The sequence below is a fragment of the Euprymna scolopes genome, chromosome 34 (assembly GCF_053919585.1).
Source record: "Euprymna scolopes isolate OS-2025 chromosome 34, ASM5391958v1, whole genome shotgun sequence".
In the NCBI taxonomy this organism is placed as follows: domain Eukaryota; kingdom Metazoa; phylum Mollusca; class Cephalopoda; order Sepiida; family Sepiolidae; genus Euprymna; species Euprymna scolopes.
Window position 1 is genome coordinate 4157312 of NC_136515.1, and position 19418 is coordinate 4176729.

Sequence of the window (19418 nt, forward strand, 5' to 3'; positions counted from 1 at the left end):
TCAAGCATTATATCGTTTGAAAATTAAAAAAAAACAGCATTTCTTAAGACTTTATGAATAAACACACTTTTGGCAATGTAGCATTTTTTGAATAGAAAGAAAAAAGGAGGGGATCCTTAATGGGAAAAGCATGCGAGAAACATTTACCTTGGTTGTGGTTACGGAAAAGCCCATTTAAATATTTAATTTAAAGACCCCCTCCTGCCTTTTTTCTTTCTATTCAAAAAATGCTACATTACCTAAAGTGTGTTTATCCATAAAGTCTGAAGAAATGCTGGTTTTTGAAAATTTTCAAACGATACAATGCTTGAAATTGTCGAACTAGACATTGAAACATTTGTAACGTAAAATGAAATACATTTTTTGTTGCCATCAACACCTTGTCTTGATTTTGCCCACACAGTATATTAATGCTCAATTATTTTTTTATTTTTTTTTTACATGGTGGTCACCACTTATCAAGGCCTGGAAGCCACTCAGGGATAAGGGTTATTGCAAGTAAAGTACGTTAGTGTGAAGATTTGATGAAGTGTTTACTTAAGGAGGCGGTTCATTAGGAATTTGTTAACGTTGTACTTGAAGACATCCAGGTTGTAGTCAGGTGGGAAGCAGGCAGACGGAACAGAGCTCCACAGGCGTGCAGTTCTAAGAAAGAAGCTTTGTTCATGGAATCCACGTTTTGATTTAGGCACAGACAATTACGAAATATGATAATTTTGTAGTTTAATCCTTAAGTCAACCATTTTTGGCTTAAAACCTATTGGTATATGAAAATTTACTGAATTACATGAACTCAGTATATTACATATGTCATATATATATATATATATATATATATATATATATATTATATATATATATATATATAATATACAAAGTGCCTTCAATAAGTTTCCAGACTTTTTTGTACTGCCATTTAAAATTGTTGTAGACTCTTGAAAATTTGGTATGTTATTACTTTACTCTACATCTTATGAGATGATTGACCAATTTTTATGATTTCAGGTATAATGAACAGCTACAGTAGTAATTGGAATACATCATACTAAAGCCTGTCACAACTGGTGAATTTCAAAAATGCAATCTGGACGTGAGGACAATTTAGGAGAACGATATGCAATAAAATTCTGTTTTGAACTGGGGAAAAAATGACACAAAAACGTATGAAATGCTTCAGACTGCGTTTGGACCATCTTGCATGAATCGAACAGCAGTTTTTGAGTGACATAAGAGATTCAAGGAAGGCAGGAAGTCTGTGAGGAATGATAAGGTGTGGGCAGAGTAAGGAAGTCAGAACACCAGAGTTGATTGGCCAAATAAAGAATTTCATGGATAAGGACTACCGTCTATAGAGACAATAAGTGCACAGTTTGATGTCAGTGTGGGAACTGTACACACAATTATTCAAGAGAAACTGAAGATGCAGAAGATTTGCGCAAAGTTTGTCCCAAGGATGCTCCACCCTCGTCATAGACTAGTTGACCAAGATGGGCATCGAGACAGTTCCTCACCCTCTCTATAGTCCAGACCTTGCTCCCTATGATTTTTGGTTATTCCCTAAGCTCAAGGAAAACCTCAGAGGTTATCGTTATGAGATAATTGAGGAGATGAAAGAGGCTGTGACGAGGGTCATTGACACTCACCACACAAGAGGACTTTCATGTGGCCTTCCAGACGTTGTTGGAATGGTACGACAAGTGCATTGCAGTCGGAGGAGATTACTTTGAAGAGGACTAGAGTTTCATGAGTGTACTATCAATAACAGTGGCCATACGAAAAAAGTCTGGAAACTTAATGAAGGCAACTTGTATATATAGATTACTCACTAGGTGTTCTCGGACAGGTCGTTATGAGAGATAACTTACTATCAACAACCAGTAGTGTTCCCTAGAGTCTGGGTAACAATAAGTCTCCTCAGATTTCCAGTACTTTCCACAATGAATTTGCATCATCGTAACAGCCACTTACCATTGACTTCTTGTTGGCAATGACCATTGGTCATCACTGAAATTCGGGTGGCAATAAGCCTCCTCAAGATTTCAGTCCCCTTTGCACTTATCCAATGGAGGTCTGGTTAGTGTTTTCTCTTCTCGGTCTTTGAATCCTCTTTGGTCTTTCTCTACCATTTGGTATGATACCAGTCGATTCTCACACTGCAAATGTTTTTTTTGGGGGGGGGGGCAGGTTAGCTTGTAATTTTGCAGTTTCAGTTTTGTTTATCCTATGTGAAGTGTTCCCCTTTTTGTTTTTTTTTCTGTTGAAATTTTTGATTGTGATAATTTTTTTTTTTTTTTTTTTTTAATATTTAGTGACCTTTTTATTTTAATTACGTTTTGTTTTATCAATTATCAGGTCGACCGAGTCTTGTGACTTACAGAGATCAAGGTTTTACACAATGGAATTCAATTATCAAAAAAAAACCCAGATATCTACTGGCAACGCCTCTCAAAATTTGACAATAGCAAAAACATTTATTTTTGATGATTATGGGTGCGTGTGATATATTCAGGAATAAATATCTGAAAATAAATAGAAAATACTTTTGTCAAGAACTTTGCAGCTAATTCTACCCTTTGCGATCAAGGCCGCCAACCCCCAATATTTCCTCCTGTATCAGAAAACACGCTATGTGATATATGTATATCTGTACGTGATGTTGCCAAGCTAATCAAAAACCTTGATTCCAGTAAAGCAACTGGCCCTGACGGTATTCCAATTATAGTACTCAAAAAACTTCAACCTGAACTAGCGCCCATACTTACAAAACTGTTTAAACGTTGTCTTAAGGAGAATAGTTTCCCATCTCCCTGGAAAATCTCATCAGTATGCCCTGTATTTAAGAATTCAGGTGATCGCTCATCCCCCTCTCAGTACAGGCCAATAAGTCTCCTGTGCGTCATGAGTAAGTTGCTGGAATCTGTGTTAAATACAGAAGTAATCAACCATCTCAACAAAAATAACCTTCTTAGTGACACTCAATATGGTTTCCGTTCTGCTAGATCTACAGCAGATGTGCTTACAGTTATATCTCATAGGATTAGCAAATCCCTCGACGGAGGCAACCTTTCTAGGGCAATTGCTCTTGACATATCTAAGGCCTTTGATAGGGTATGGCATAAAGGTTTACTTCATAAGATCTCTAACTATGGTATTGCTGGAAATGTCTTCTCAATTATTAAATCATTTCTTTCTGATAGGTTCATAAGAGTAGTAGTTGAGGGGCAAAAATCAGAAGCTCACAGTATTAATGCCGGTGTCCCTCAGGGATCCATCCTGGGCCCAACTCTTTTCCTGATCTACATTAATGATCTTCCAAATCACATCCTTACATCATTTGTAGACATTTATGCTGACGACACTACCATTTATGGTAGCACATCTAAGACAGTAAACGACCAAGTTCTCTCCAATTCTCTCTCCTCTGATCTTGAGCACGTAGTACAATGGGGAAAGGAGTGGCTGGTTACTTTTAATGCATCTAAAACCAAGCTTCTCTCTTTACATCATCAACATTCTGATCCACATCTGGCATCAATTGAAATGAATGGCTCTCGTCTTCAGGAGGCCTCAAGTTTTGACAAGCTTCTTGGCTTGACCATTACTCCTAATCTTAAATGGAACACGTACATCAAATCTGTTGCCAAGGCCGCTGGAAAAATGGTGGGATCTTTCTATCGATCCGGTAGTTATCTCACTGCTGATGCTATTCTCTATCTATATAAGAGCCAGGTACGTCCAAGGATGGAATACTGTTGCCACATCTGGGCAGGAGCTGCTAGAAAGGACTTGGCCTGCCTTGATAGAGTTCAAAATAGACTTCGTAGTCTCGTAGGAGATGTCCTTTTCTCTTCCTTGCAACCTCTATCTCACAGAAGAGATGTTGCAAGTTTGTCTCTGATGTATCGTTATTTTCATGGAAAGTGTTTGACTGAGCTTCAATCTATGGTCCCCCCTCGCCAAACTTTCACAAGAAACACTCGTCTAGCTGTAAACACTATCAATAATTCCCCCCACTCTTTATCTGTGCCTAAACCTAAATGTAGATTCCATGAACAAAGCTTCTTTCTTAGAACTGCACGCCTGTGGAAGTGTCTTCCGTTTTCCTGCTTTCCGGCTGACTACAATATGGTTGTCTTCAAGTCTAACGTAAATAAGTTCTTGATGAGCCGTTCCATATAAGTTATCAAATTTACCAAATTTTCATTACTAATTATTATATTGTCCAATTTCTACTGTACACCCTTATCCTTGAGTGGCCTCTTGGCCTTGATAATGTGGTGATGCCTATGTAAAAAAAAAAAAAAAAAAAAAAAAAAAAAAACTAGCAGAGGGGAGATGCCCGACTTTGCCCAGACATAAAATACGCTTAAATATGATATTTTCATTTGTCCAGATTTCGGATATTTTATTATAGAGTCGTGATTTAAAAAGTTAAAAAAAAAAATGTATTTAGGTGCCATCAGCTAGAATCGAAACAGAAACTTTAGCATTCAAAGCTGGTGACGTTACCACTGTATCAACATGACATGCATATGAACTGATTAAAAATTAAAAATAAACTAAGATAAATGTACAAAATGTTCAACGATTTTTTTCAATTTTGACTATTTTTTGACCCCTTAAAAACTATTTTAACCAGCTAAAGACCCATAAAAGAACGGCCCGTAAAAAGTCCAATCATTTGAGGTCCCTAGCGCTGCACTAGGTGTGTCAGAAACTTTGTGAAAAATATTGAATAATTCGACCCCCTGTCTTTCCAAGCTTATAACTACTCGAAAAATGTAATTCAAATCCTAATTTTCTTTTTTTTCAATTAAAGGAGCAAGGATCAAGGTTTCATTTAAAAAAAAAAATTAAAAAAAAAGGGTTTTAAACTTCGGACTTTACAGGTAAATTTCTAAAAAACACTACTTTTTTTTTTGTTTTAAATTTGAATATATTATTTATTGATCTTTTGTCTTCAATTTGTGATATATAAAACTTTATTTCAAAATGGGGGGGGCGTGAATGATTCGACTCCCTGTCTTTCCAAGCTTATAACTACTCGAGAAATGTAATTCAAACCCTAATTTTTTTTTCAATTAAAGGAGCAAGAACCAAGGTTTCATTTAAAAAAAAAAAAAAAAAAAAAAAAAGTGTTTTTTTTTTAAAAAAGGTTTTAAACTTCGGACTTTACAGGTAAATTTCTAAAAAAAAAAACACTACTTTTTTTGTTTTAAATTTGAATATATTATTTATTGATCTTTTATCTTCAATTTGTGATATATAAAACTTTGGTGAGTAAATTATTTACTTTTTAATAGACATTTCAAAATGGGGGGGGGCGTGAATTAAAAAAAACAACGTTTGTCTAAAATATTATATTCGGTTTATTGGAAAGAGCATAAAATTTCACATTGACTCTGAAAATATCGTAAAAATAGAATCAATAGAAAAATTTGGATAGATTTTTAAAGTTTAAAAATTGAAAAATACTGAACTCGTAACATTCAATTAATTTCATTACTGTTTTTTAAAAGATAAAAAAAAAATATTTCTATTACTTTTTATACAACTTTAATAGTTTATTTTGGAAGTATAATCTATAAAGAAAATAAACAACCCACTTTTAAAAGAGAAATTACAATTTTTTTTTATATTTTATTCGCAGTTTCGTGTTAGGGGTGTCAAAAATTCCTACAAAAATTCTGATACACCTAGCACTGCACTGCAACTTAGTTTCAGATGAGACAGTTTGAAAATATGGAGACAGACAGACTAACCAACAGACATTTATATATTAGATTATTGGTTTCTGTGGATGTCGCCAGATTCAACTTTTCATAGGATAGACAGGTTTTGGTATTCTGGCCCTTTGTAAATTATAATGCCTTAAATAAACCCTAGCTAAATCCGTTACCCAAATAGGCCCTTAAGGTAATATCAAAAAATACAGGAAAAATATTGTTCTAGTTAGAGTAATATCATGATAATGGTATAAAGCACAGTTAAATTATTTGGGTTCTACATAACTTAGAAAGGAAAATAAGGTAGGTGCTCTTACTTTTGGGTCTTGATTTGGTCAGTGCCTCGGGTGAAGTGATAGTACAGACAGGATGCCAAGCCCGTTTTGAGATTTTGGTATTTTGGCCCTTTGCAAGTCACAATGCCGAAATATCTTAATAGACATTTCTAAATTTTTGAGATGAGGATTGATTATTCATATTATTTGGATTCATCGGACTACTGTTCTCATCTTGAGTGTTATTTTCACAACGTTTCGGTCAATGTAACCTCCAACCTTCTTCAGGTGTATCTTGTTGAACTCGGGAATCTTTCTGTCGAACTTGGAAATTTGGACATTCGAAATTCCGTCCAAATTCACGAGTTCGACAAGATACACCTGTCAGGGGTTGAAGGTTACATCGACCGAAACGTGAAAATGACACTCAAGACGAGAACAGTCGTCTGAAGAATCCAAAGAATATGGATGTACTTAAAATTACGTTTCTGAATTTCTAAGATGATTTATTATTCGTATCTTTTGGATTCTTTAGACTACTGTTCTCATCCTGACACCTTCTTCATGCGTATCTTGTTGAACTCTGGAATTTGGACAGAATTTCAAACGAAACATGCTCTTGTTCTTGTATGACAGCGAAAGAATTGAAGTAGATGTAGAACAGTTGAGGTAGCAGGGTCAGTTCACAGCTGAAGGCCAATGAAACGGGGTTGAATTTCTAAAAACCGTTCCACACACGCCAACATGTAAAACAAATGTTAAAGCAAATATGACAACGAAAGAATTGAACAGAATGGTTGGTTTAGTAGATGTAGAACAGTTGAGGTAGCAAGGTAGAAGAGATGTTAGCCTGTCTCTGCTTTATCGTTATTTTCATGGCAAGTGCTCGTCTGAGCTCCAATCTATAGTCCCCTTTGGCCTGACTTTCACGAAAAACACTCATTTAGCTGAAAACACTATTAATTTCTCCCACTCTTTATCTGTGCTTAAACCTAAATGTAGATTCCATGGACAAAGCTTCTTTCTTAGAACTGCACACCTGTGGAACTGTTCTGTTTGCCAGCTTTGTAGCTGACTACAATATGGTCATCTTCAAGTCCAAAGTAAACAAGTTCTTAATGTAATCCGATTTTCCCAGTTCCCACTAACGATTACTACAACATTTTCTCGTCGACTACCTTTATCCTTCAATGGTCCTCTGGGCTTTGATAAGTGGTGACTCCTTTGTACAAAAAAAAAAAAAAAAAAAAAAAAAAGGTTAAGGAAAAATTTGTAGGAAGTAATGAGGATGAATTCGAGATTAGAAAAAAAAAAAAAATTTAAATTTGATGACCTCAGAGGAAAATTACATCTGGACCGTATAGGGAGGCGTGCGCAAAACAGGAGATTCTGTTGGCATGGGTACATTGAAAGAATGGATAACTTTTTGGGTTAGTTGATGTGGAACAGTTAAGGTAGCGGGTTCATAAGAGAAGGCCAGGGGAAATATAAGAATGAGGCAATAAAAATGAACTTTGCCAACATCATAAGTGAACGTGATTTCTTTTTGTGGAATGAAGTGAATTCGAACTTGGAACACCCAAGTCGTCATTAACCGCTAGACCACTGTCGCCTTCCCATGTTTAGTATTTATTGAAGTCCACTATTTAGTTACATATGTGGAGAAATGCATGACTTACCTGGATAGACCACGTGCGGGTCGGTCACCGAAAATAAATAAAAAGAAAGAAAAGAAAATGGTCAAGACTCTTATTTATAGAGTAGTGATCACGTGAGTTAGAAGAATATGCAAATAGAGGTGAACGATTTTGCGATATAAAAAGCCTGTGGTGTTAAGAGGAGGGCGAGACTGTTGGCAGAAGTCAGTGCTGTCAGACGTGCTTTAGAGTTTTGTTATTATATACTGTGCTCGATTATTGGAGAGAGAAGAGGAGGAACCAAGAAGACATTCTGCAGGTACTTTGATACAACGGGGACGCAATTCAACAATCAACCATTTCCTTTGGTTTAAGAACACAAAGGAATCGAGATACTTGACTTTGTGTTGGTTTTAATATATACTGCTACTACTTAGCTGATTATTGATACTGCTACTACTCCTTAAATTGTTAGTAAAACCAACCATGCTGCTATTACTACTACTACTACTACAACATTGGTTTTAATACATCTTTTTTTCTGCAAATTCTTAAACTGCAAAACCAGTTTTCTAAAACGGTGGTTCAAAAAGTAGGTTGATGCCTGTTCATAAGTCGAAGAGGACTGAATTATAACGAACTTTTCTTGCGAACTTAGAAGTAATTGCACTTCTTTGTTATTGGAGCGAAAATTAAAACATTGAATTTCAAGTAAAAACAATGGTATCTACTAAATCATGTCGCAATGATGAACATATCTAAAAATTATAAAAAACGATTAGGTAGAAAAGTAATTATTAATGAAAAACGGTTTCTGAAAACAATTTAGCAAAAACTGAGTCTTGCTAATTTGGCCTAAAATTTTCAAACTTTTCAGAAAATAAGGTGCTTATTCAGATTGGCACTTATGACTATGGACAAAAATGAAGAAAAACTTTTGTCGTGTACCTACTTGCCTTGGAATGAAGATGGCAGATTCCAAAGCTTTCAACTTAAAGCAATGTTATCTACTTAACTGTCATGTCGCAGTAATGAACATATCCAAAAATTATGAAAAACTGTTACAAAGGAATAAACAAATAAAACAGGACAGAAATAAAAATAAGGAACGAACTCGGACACACACGTGGATTAAGTGACGATAATACAGTTTCAGTTTTCTTGATTCCGTATTGATGTCCCTTTATGTTTTACATCTGTAGCTCACGTGTGTTGGTCTCCGCATTCAAGGGTTTTCCTTAAGATTCTGTTGTTGGCATTGGTTTCTGTGGTTTGAGTTGTCCCCCTTTGCAAATTGGCTGTTTGGAGAAATGGAAAACTAGATGGCTCTGTGTGCTTTGAGTTGTCCCCCTTTGCAAATTGGCTGTTTGGAGAAATGTAAAACTAGATGGCTCTGGTTGATAGTAAATTTGCATAAGTGGAGAAATGGGCAGCATATAAACGGTACTTTTTTTTAAGCAGGGGTGAAGAGCGCAGAGAGTGAAACGACGGTTAGAAGAAGTGACGGTGAATTCTTTTTGTGACGGTGAATTATTTTTGGACGTTGAAGAGCTCGACCTTTTGGAAGGGACAGCTGTGTCTTATATATTTTTTTTTGATTTCTTTTTTTTCTACTTCACTACAGTTTCCCTGATATTTTTCTAGTCAGAATTCTTTGTAGAAACATCCTAAGTGAAAGTGATTTTTTGTTATGGAATGAACTGAATTTGAACTCGGAACACCCAAGTCATCGGTCTGTGTCATTAACTGCTAAACCACCGTCGTCTTCCCGTGTTTAGTATTTATTGAAGTTCACTACCTAGTTATATATACTGCTACTAGTTGGCCAATTATTGATACTGCTACTACTTCTTGAATTGTTAGTCAAACCAACCATTGCTACTATTACTACTACCCTTTATATTGCTACTACTATTACATTGGTTTTAAATAAATAATACATCTTTTTTCTGCAAATTCTTGAACTGCAAAACCAGTTTTCTAAAACGGTGGTTCAAAAAGTAGGTTAATGTCTGCTCATAAGTCGAAGAGGACTGAATTATAACAAACTTTTCTTGCTAAGACGTTCCTGAATTTTTTAGATGAGGAATATTCGTATTATTATTCATTGGACTATCGTTCTCATCTTGAGTGTGATTTTCACAACGTTTTGGTTGATGTAACCTCCAACCTTCTTCTGGTGTATCTTGTCGAACTCGGGAATGTTTCTTTTCAGCTCGGGAATTTGGACAGAATTTCGAGCGGAACCCTTTATTTACTTCACGGGGGTAGCATGCTCTTGTTCCATCAGCCATGAATGGATAGAAGTCCTAAGTAATTCGCAATTGGATTGAACCTTGTAGAATATCACTTTTAAAATGGATTTTTGCAAGTACTCTAACCACTGTGCCACGAGTCCTTGCAGACAATTCTAGTGCGAATTTTAGGAGCCTTAAACTTATTTTCATTTCTAGTTGTAAATATCACTAATTATTACTAATTATTACTATACAGGGTGTTTCAAAAGTCTTGGGAACATTACAAGTTATTAAAAATCGTTATGTTCCCAAGACTTTTGAAACACCCTGTACTGTATATTAACGTATATCTATCTCTATGTATATATTGTTTTTACTTATTACTCGTATATATTATCAATCGTTTATAATTACTGGTTCCCATATCGTATTGAATTCTATGCTAGGTCTACTTAGCAGTTGGTTATTCCCCAGCATATGTTCTGCTCCTTTCAGTAGTCTTACTCTCCATCGTTCCTCTCTGTCTATAATTTTACTTTGTTTACCATAATGGTAAATGGTTTCCCTTTTCCTTCCAGATATGGTCAGCTATATCTGGCTTTTCAGTCTCTCCACGTACTACGGCTTTTGATGTTCTTCTAACCGTACTTTCAATGGATGACATGTTTCACCTTTGTATAGTTTTCCAAATTTAAATGGGATTTCATATACACAGTTCTTAGTCATGATTTTTTCTGTAGGGGGCTCGACTCTCAGAAGCTGTTTCTGGAGAGTTGAATCACTCCTAAATACTGTCCTGATGTCATATGGATTACATATTCGTTCAAGTTTTTCAGACAAGCCCTTCATATACAGTATACAAACTGTGGCGAGTTTCTGAATAGTGTCCTTTTGTGTTTGGTCCAGATTTCTTGGAGCTGATGTCATGCTCTCTGGATAGTTGTTTTGGTGGAGGGTTTTTCTTGAACTGTCCATCTCCTCTTGATATACACTGATGTTACTACATCTATAAAGTTCCTCGACAGAATTGGAAAAGTTGATATCGTTGACAATGGAAACTCGGCTGATGCTTGTTGAAGCTGACTTTCTAAAGCACAAAGTGTCTTCAAGGTCAGATCCATTTGTTCCTTAGAAGGATTCTATAGATCAAGCGATCAAATTAGCAAGTTATTTTCATGGCAAGTGCTAGACTGAGCTTCAATCTATGGTACCCCTTGCCGAACTTTCACAAGAAACACTCGTCTAGCTGTAAACACTATCAATAATTCCCCCCACTCTTTATCTGTGCCTAAACCTAAACATAGATTCCATGAACAAAGCTTCTTTCTTAGAAGTGCATGCCTGTGGAATTGTCTTCTGCTTTCCAGCTAACTACAATCTGATTGTCTTCAAGTCCAACGTAAATAATTTCTTGATGAGCCGTTCCACTTAAGTTAATAAATTTACCAAATTTCAATTACTAACGATTACTATATTGTCTAATTAACTACTGTACACTTTTTAACCCTTATCCTTAAGTGGCCTCTCGGCCTTGATAAGTGGTGATGCCTATGTAAAAAAAAAAAAAAAAAAAAAGTCAGAAACCATTGTCAATGGGTACTTTCGTGAACAGACTTACTACATCTAGACTAACCATTGGAATGAATGGGAGCCCCTTTTTTTTCCTCAATATACCTCCAAACAACTGGATAACGCCAGGCACCCAGGCTAGTATATATTTTTTTAAATTTTTTTTTTACATAGGAATCACCACTTTATCAAGGCCAAGAGGCCACTCAAGGATAAGGGTTAAAGAGTGCACAGTAGAAATCGGACATCATAGTAATCATTAGTAATGAAAATTCGGTAAATTTGATAACTTATATGGAGGTGGAGCGGCTCATCAAGAACTTATTTACGTTAGACTTGAACACAACCATATTGTAGTCAGCCAGAAAGCAGGAAAACGGAAGACAATTCCACAGGCGTGCAGTTCTAAGAAAGAAGCTTTGTTCATGGAATCTATGTTTAGGTTTAGGCACAGATAAAGAGTGGGGGGAATTATTGATAGTGTTTACAGCTAGACGAGTTTTTCTTGTGAAAGTTTGGCGAGGGGGGACCATAGACTTAAGTTCAGTCAAACACTTTCCATGAAAGTAAAGATACATCATATATATATATAGTATACATATATATACATATACATACATATAGTATACATACATCATACATATATAGTATATATATATATTTCAAGTATAACAGAAGTGAGACATGGGTCGTAAACACTTTTAATCTGGGGGTTGATGACAATTGATTTTTGGTGACCTTCAGAAAGACAGAGCATACAATAACAGTTTTTACATCAGGGTTTCCTCTCTTACGTGATTTCCTTGGATTTTACTTGTGCAAATGGAAATTCAATTAACTTTCTTGGAGTTATATTTTTGGATTTTACCGTCATTCGATTATTTACCTTTCACCAGACTATCCATTCACGTGTAATCACCTTTTTCTTCACCATATTCCGTCTGCTTCACTTTTTTGTTATCAAGTAAGATCTTTGACTTACTTGTTGTTTCATCAAATACTTTTGCATGCAAATTCCGATCCAGCATTTTGCTAATTCCTACCCTCTGATGAGAAGGAAAGTATTTCTTTGAAACTCCACAGATTAAGGACTATCCACTTATCAAGTGTTTCCTTGTCAGATTAAATATGTTTTTAACTCTTTTTCAAAGTGTTTTTTAACATTTTTTATTAACTGTTTGCTCATATATATATATATATATATATATATATATATATAATGCATATTTAGTAATGTTTTTTTTTTTTTTTTTTTTTTTTTTACACAGTGATCACCACTTATCAAGGCCCGGAAGCCACTCAGGGATAAGGGTTATTGCAAGTACATCACGTTAGTGAGGAGATTTTATGAAGTGTTTAATTAGGGGGGCGGTTCATTAGGAATTTGTTAACATTAGACTTGAAGACATCCAAGTTGTAGTCCGGAGGGAAGCAGGCAGACGGAACAGAGTTCCACAGGCGTGCAGTTCTAAGAAAGAAGCTTTGCTCATGAAATCCGCGTTTTGATTTCGGCACAGATATAGAGTGGGGGAAATTTTTCACAGTGCATTCAGCTAGACGGGTGTTTTTCGTGAAAGTTTGGCGAGGGGGGACCAGGGATTGGAGTTCAGACGAGCACCTGCCATGAAAATAACGATAAAGCAAGGATAGGCTCGCAACGTCTCTTCTGTGGGAGAGGGGTTGCAGGGTAGAGAAAAGGGCATCCCCCACTAAGCCACGAAGTCTATTTTGTACTCTGTCAAGGCATGATAGGCTGTTTTTGGCAGCTCCTGCCCAGATATGGCAACAGTATTCCATCCTTGGCCGTACTTGGCTTTTATATAGATAGAGAATTGCATCAGTAGTGAGATATCTTCTGGAGCGGTAGAAGGATCCCACCATCTTTCCTGCGACCTTGGCAACAGACTTTATGTACGTGTTCCATTTCAGATCAGGAGTAAAGGTCAAACCCAGAAGCTTGTCAAAACACGGGGCCTCACCCAGACGAGAGCCATCCATCACAATTGATGCCAGCTGGGGATCAGAGCGTTGATGATGTAAGGATAGGAGTTTGGTTTTAGATGCATTAAAGGTAACTAGCCACATCTTCCCCCACTGAACCACGCGCTCGAGATCAGAGGAGAGAGAATCCGAGAGAACTTCGTCATTTACAGCCTTTGATGTGTTGCCGTAGATGGTCGTGTCATCAGCATAGATGTCAACGAATGATTTAAGTATGTGTTTAGGGAGGTCATTGATGTAGATCAGGAAGAGAGTTGGGCTGAGGATTGACCCCTGAGGGACTCCAGCATTTATATTGCAGGCCTCCGATTTTTGTCCATCTACCACTACTCTTATGAGCCTATCGGAGAGAAATGATTTAATGATTGAGAAAACATTTCCAGTTATACCGTAGCTGGAAATCTTGTGAAGTAGACCCTTATGCCATACTTTGTCAAAGGCCTTTGATATGTCAAGAGCAATTGCCCTAGAAAGGAAGCCTTTGTCAAGAGATTCACTAATCCTGTGGGATATAACCGTCAGCACATCTGCGGTAGATCTTGCAGAGCGGAAACCATATTGTGTGTCACTAAGAAGGTTGTTTCTGCTGAGGTGGTTGACTATTTCTCTATTTAATATTGATTCCAGTAACTTACTCATAACACAGAGAAGACATATTGGTCTGTATTGAGAGGGAGATGACTTATCACCTGAATTCTTAAATACAGGGCAAACTGATGAGGTCTTCCAGGGGGTCGGAAAGCACTTCTCCTTAAGGCAGCGCTTAAATAGTTTCGTAAGTATGGGAGCAAGTTCTGGTTGGAGCTTTTTTAACACTATAATTGGGATGCCATCAGGGCCAGTTGCTTTATTGGAATCTAGGTTTTTTATTAGCTTGGCGACCTCATGCACGGATATTTGTATATTACCTAGCTTGTTCTGTGTTATAGGAGGAAATATGGGGAGTTGATGGCCTTCGTCGCATAGGGTAGAATTAGCTGCAAAGTTCTTTGCAAATAGTTTGGCCTTGTCTGACGCTGACGAGATAACCTCTGGTCCATTGATAATGGTTGGGATAGAACGCACACTTCTGTTCAGGATCCTATTTGTTATTTGCCAAAACTGGTGGGAACCAAGCCGCTGATCAGCTACCTTGGATTTAACAGACTGGGCATATAGCTATGTGACTGACAATTTAAAATTCTAATTAGAATTAAAAATTAAAAATCTGTTTCATAAGAAGAAACAACAACAAAGGCACTAATTTGTACGATCGTTTCGGAAACGATGTTTTTATTGTGATAGACATTAAGCCACGGACAATAATTTTGACATATAGTATTTTTTAAAAACAAAGTCTTCTCATTCAGCAAAAATATTGGATGGTTTTTTTTTTTTTTATATATGTAAAAGACACCATAAATAAACCTAGCATTTTTAAGTAAGGCAGATGTATCTTTCAATTTTTCGCCTTTTGAAAACCGTAATTGTCGTCAAAGCATTCATTTGGATGTTGATTGTAGCTTATAAACGCATGTAAATATAACAGAGATTATTATCATTAGTAGTAGTATTAGTGCTCTTATTGCGTTGGTATTTATTGGAGTTTACTACCAGTAATATACTACTATTGGTACTACTACTACTCAAATTGTCAGTCAAACTAACTATTACTACTACCCTCTATATTGCTACTGCTACTACCATTACATTGGTTTCAAATGAATAGTACTTTTTTTTTCTGTAGATTCTAAAAATGCAAAACCAATTTTCTAAAACGGCAGTTCAAAAAGTAGGATAACGTTTGCTCACAAGTCGAACGGAACTTTTTTTTTTTTTTTTTTTTTTTTTTTTTTTTACAAAGGCATCACCACATTATCAAGGCCCAGAGGCCACTCAAGGATAAGGGTTAAAGAGTGTACAGTAGAAATTGGTCAATATAGTAATCATTAGTAATGAAAATTTGGTAAATTTAATAACTTATATGGAACGGCTCATCAAGAACTTATTTACTTTAGACTTGAACACAACCATATTGTAGTCAGCCGGAAAGCAGGAAAACGGAAGACAATTCCACAGGCGTGCAGTTCTAAGAAAGAAGCTTTGTTCATGGAATCTACGTTTAGGTTTAGGCACAGATAAAGAGTGGGGGAAATTATTGATAGTGTTTACAGCTAGACGAGTGTTTCTTGTGAAAGTTTGGCGAGGGGGGACCATAGATTGAAGCTCAGTTGAACACTTTCCATGAAAATAACGATACATCAGAGACAAACTCGCAACATCTCTTCTGTGAGATAGAGGTTGCAAGGAGGAGAAAAGGACATCTCCTACGAGGCTACGAAGTCTATTTTGAACTCTATCAAGGCAGGACAAGTCCTTTCTAGCAGCTCCTGCCCAGATGTGGCAACAGTATTCCATCCTTGGACGTACCTGGCTCTTATATAGGTAGAGAATAGCATCAGCAGTGAGATATCTACTGGATCGATAGAAAGAACCCACCATTTTTCCAGCGGCCTTGGCAACAGATTTGATATACGTGTTCCATTTAAGATCAGGAGTAATGGTCAAGCCCAGAAGCTTGTCAAAACTTGAGGCCTCCTGAAGACGAGAGCCATTCATTTCAATTGATGACAAATGTGAATTAGAATGTTGATGATGTAAAGAGAGAAGCTTGGTTTTAGATGCATTAAAAGTAACCAGCCACTCCTTTCCCCATTGTACTACGTGCTCAAGATCAGAACTTTATTGAATTTCAAGTAAAACCAATGGTATCTACTTGATTACTATGTCGCAGTAATGAACATATCCCAAAATCATAAAAAACGATATAAAAAAATTAATTAGGTAATTTCTGTTGTATAATAACAAAAAAAAAAAATTGAATTTCAAGTGAAACGAGTGGTGTCTGTATAATTGTCAGGTCTCAAAGAGTAACATATCAAAAAATTATGAAAAGCGATGAGGTAGAAAAGTAAGGAAGAAAGAAAGATTTGTGTAATCACTGTATTACACTTACTAATAAGAGATAAGTTGACAAGGGAGATAAGTTATGTTGCTTACATCACATAAATTAAAATAATTCAAAATGTAGGACAGATTTTATTCTCCATCTAAACTTTATCGAAAACAGTTTTTACATGAATAATTATTTTTCTACCTGATCGTTTTCCATAATTTTTGGATATGTTACTATTTGTGACATGACAATTACATAGGTAGCATTTTTTTTTTACTTGAAATTCAATATTTTTTTCGTTTTTATAATAAAGGAGCACCATTAGTTATTAATGAAAAAACAGTTTTAGAAGTCAATTAGCGAAGATTGAGTTTTGCTGATTTGGCACAAGATTTTCAAAGCTTTCAGAAAATAAGGTGTTTCTTTTAGTTTGGTACTTACGGCGATAAACAAAAATGAAGAAAAACTTTTATCGTGTACCTACTTGTCACGGAATGAAGATGGTATATTCCAAAAATCACAAAAATTGATCAATTTTTTTTTTTTTTTTTTTTTTTTTGAAAAACAAATGTGCCTTTTTATTTTTATTTATTTATTTTTTTTTACATAGGTATCACCACTTATCAAGGCCAAGAGGCCACTCAAGGATAAGGGTTAAAGAGTGTACAGTAGACATTGGACAATATAGTAATCATTAGTAATGAAAATTTGGTAAATTTGAAAACTTATATAGAACGGCTCATCAAGAACTTATTTACGTTAGACTTGCCGATAATATTATACCGATAATTTTGTTTTTTAACTTTTATAAAATGACCCTTCTAAAAAAAATTTTTTTTTTTTACAAAGGAGTCATCATTTATCCAGGCCTGGAGGCCACTCAAGGATAAAGGCTAATGAGTGTACAGTAGTCAATGGGAAAATGTCCATTAGTAGTGGAAATTTGGTAAATTTTTTTTATACATTTTCACCCCAACCAAGGCGCATTGCCACTTTGATGTAGGGGGCTACTATCAGGGGCAGCAATTACTGGGGCACTATGTTGGGATTTGGGCAGCAAGATGTCGGTTCACGTTGCACTTGAACTTCTGCATGTCAGTACAGTTAGGGAAGCAGGAACTTGGAATGGAATTCCAGAGTCTAGCGGTTCTGGGGAAGAAACTACTGGAGTAGAAAGATCTTTTACATCTAGGGATCTCTACTGTGTGGGGGTGGGATTTAGCTGCCTGTCGGGTTTGTTGAGGGTGTCTACGTCGTGGGGGAACAAGTGTCTGCAGTTCGTCAGAGCATTCACCATTAAAATACTTGTAGAACAGGCAGAGGGATGCAACGTTTCATCGATGGGACAGAGGCTGAAGCTTAGATGCCAGTTCAGGGCCTATCAGATTGGCGACTCTTTTTTGAACCTTGTCTAGGAGCGAGAGACTAGTAGCAGATGCACCAGCCCAAATGTGACAACAATACTCCATACATGGGCGAACGGTGGCCTTATAGAGGTACAGGATACTTTCAGGTGTCAGTAGTTTTCTAGCACGGTAGAGAGAGCCTACCTTTTACGCAGCGGCCCTGGCAATGTTTTCAATATAATTGTTCCAACTCATGTTTCCTGTGAACGTTAGGCCAAGCAGTATGAAAGATGTACTCTCAGACAGGGAATCACTGGCCATTGCTATTGGTGGCTGAGAAGGTTTCTTGTAATTATTGAAGGAAACCAGTTTAGTCTTGGCAGCATTGAATGTGACCAATTTATGTCCCCATTCCACTACAGATTGGAGGTCATCCTCTAGTGTTTTTGCCATTTCTTTAGATATGTGTTCATTTGTTTTCCTGTCATGCCTGTTATAGAGTGTAGTGTCATCAGCATATATATATGTTCTCATTTTTAGTTCGTGGGAGGGGAATCTATCACCATACGTTCCCTTATTTATTTATTTATTTATTTTTTTTTTTAATGGAAAGTAGAAAACGCAATGTGGATGCGTTATCGGCAGCTCCTGTTACTCTCGCTTCTTCTTATTTGTCCCTCAGTCCTCATTTTGTAAATGAGTGATTTTTCTGACAAAGGGAGAAGAAAAAGCTGTTTTCTAGGTTGGCAGTATTTTTGCGCGAACAGTTGGCAGAGTTGGTGGAAATTTTCTGTTTCTATGTCTATCCTTGTAGCCATGTCACTAGTAAGGGTGCTGGAGGTAAACGTTTTGTCTGGGCTGACGTTATCCGCCTGATAGTCAGGGACCCGAACCTTGGATTAACCACCAAGGAGGCTGTCCTATCAGCAGGTGCAAAGTACTGGGGCTGCTGTATTGCCATTTGGTGAATGGAATCTGGACCATGCAGTAGCTTCTGGTGGGGCCTCTCGATGCCATACTAGTGGGTAATTGTTACGGCTTTACCTTATCATGTGGTACAAAAAAAAAAAAAAAAATTCTTCGTTTCTTTTTCTCTCTTAGTTTCCCCTCTCTGTCCTGCTCTAAGTAAATCTGTCGACCTAGTCCACAAATTCCAAAATTTCATCATGACAAGTTTCAAGAAAAAATACACGATTAAACCCGGTTCCCCAACTTCCAACGTAGACCCCTACTACCATGTCTCCTTCTCCAACATCAGGGGTCTACGTTCTAACCTTCCAGAGGTTGAAACCCAATTACAGGAGACTAAACCAGACCTTTTATTTTTAAGTGAAACTGGCATTGGACAGGCTATTTCCCTAGATGAGTTTGCAATTACAGGATACTCTAACTTAACTTCTAAATCTGACCCCCAAGATCGCCATGGGGATGGAATATGTGCCTATATTAAAGATAGCTTTCCATGTGGGAGGGACATCTCCAGGGAAGATCCTAACTTACCCTATATGTGCTTCCGGGTTGCTTTAGCTCACACTACTGCATTTATATTTACTCTCTATCGCCCCCACAACAGCGGAGTTACTATCTTTCAAAGCATATCTGAGAAAATTGACCAAGTCCTTTCTACTTATCCTTCAGCTAACATTCACGTATGTGGAGACTTCAATGTTCACAACGTCGAATGGTTGACCC

At 36.7% G+C, this 19418-nt stretch overlaps 1 protein-coding gene across 2 annotated transcripts in view; it reads left to right on the top strand.

Moving 5' to 3' along the window:
* The window catches only part of LOC145259094 (fatty acid hydroxylase domain-containing protein 2-like), a 59234-nt gene that overhangs the window by 9901 nt on the left and 29915 nt on the right, over positions 1–19418 (top strand). Inside the window, exon 2 of one of the 2 annotated variants that reach the window (XM_080116743.1) lies at positions 4820–4889. The exons of the other annotated variant lie outside the window; for it this stretch is intronic. The gene's annotated coding sequence lies outside the window, so the exon portion shown is untranslated. The remainder of the gene's footprint in view (positions 1–4819; positions 4890–19418) is intronic. 2 annotated transcript variants of the gene reach the window in all.